The sequence below is a fragment of the Hipposideros armiger genome, unplaced genomic scaffold (assembly GCF_001890085.2).
Source record: "Hipposideros armiger isolate ML-2016 unplaced genomic scaffold, ASM189008v1 scaffold_1765, whole genome shotgun sequence".
NCBI classification, from domain to species: domain Eukaryota; kingdom Metazoa; phylum Chordata; class Mammalia; order Chiroptera; family Hipposideridae; genus Hipposideros; species Hipposideros armiger.
Genome location: NW_017733115.1, coordinates 1198 through 2228, shown reverse-complemented (window position 1 = coordinate 2228; position 1031 = coordinate 1198). Strand labels below are relative to the sequence as shown.

Genomic DNA, 1031 nt, shown 5'->3' with positions numbered 1-1031 from the left:
GTGTTCATTCTGTCCCAGGAATTTTCACAGCAGTGTCATGAGACAGTGACTCTGATGAGCCCTATTTTGCAGATGAGGAAACTGGGTCAGAAGAGTTGTAAAACTTGCCCAAGGTCACTTTATATTGAAGCCCAATTTCTAGCTGCAAAACCCTGACCGACCACATGCTGCAGCCTGCACCATCCCCCTCCTTATCAGGATGCTGAGACATGAGCTGGGTGGGCACATTGGCAAATACTCACCCCTGGCTTCCCCACCTCCTGCCCCCACACCCCACCTTCAGTGCTTGCTCCTTGAAGGTCATAAGCAAAGATTTGAAGGGCTTTGACTTTTTTGTGCTTTGCTATTGTCAGGAAATGGACTGAGCTGGTAAGAAGACCAAGTTGGGGTGTGCTCTGTGGGTTTGGGGAGCTTGTGCATGGAGGGGGAGGCCTAGAGGTCTGGGGGAACAAGCCTTGTGTGTGCCAATGTCAAAAGACGTCCAAACCCGTAGGAAATTTTTCTGAGTTTATTTGAGCCAAACTGACGACCATTGCCAGGAAGCAAAACCTCAGTGGATTGAGAAAATGCTCTGGAGAATGGCAGTTTTGCAGCTCATTGCATACATTAGAATCAAAGGAGGAGCCATAAGGTAGAGTTACCTGACATCCATTGGTGGTAGATTAAAGGGGCGGGAGAAGGCAAAGCAGGGGAACCTCTGGAATTGAATAAAAAGTAAAAATGAGACACACACTTCTTTTAAACTGGTGGGTACAGGATAGTTAATAATTAACATTTACAGCACCTAGAGATGGTATTCTGGGATCAAGATAACAGTGAGGGGTTCTGTGGCCTCCTGATCTGATGCAGTGGGTGGTGCCCTGATGGGTCTGGGGAAGGAGATTACTCTGACATTTCAAAGCTATGTGACCCTAGATGCACAAAGACAATAAACAGTCTTGCTTAAGGTAAAGACTGACCTTTGTCAAGGAAGCTACAGGCCTAGGACGTGACTACCCACCATGACCCGCTTTTAGTTAGGAATTTTTTTT

The 1031-nt window shown here is 46.8% G+C and overlaps 1 protein-coding gene across 1 annotated transcript in view; it reads left to right on the top strand.

The window, feature by feature from the left end:
* LOC109378131 (pancreatic lipase-related protein 2-like) overlaps nucleotides 1-1031 on the top strand; it is a gene marked incomplete at its 3' end in the record, with an annotated part of 14435 nt that overhangs the window by 12517 nt on the left and 887 nt on the right. The window lies entirely within an intron of this gene.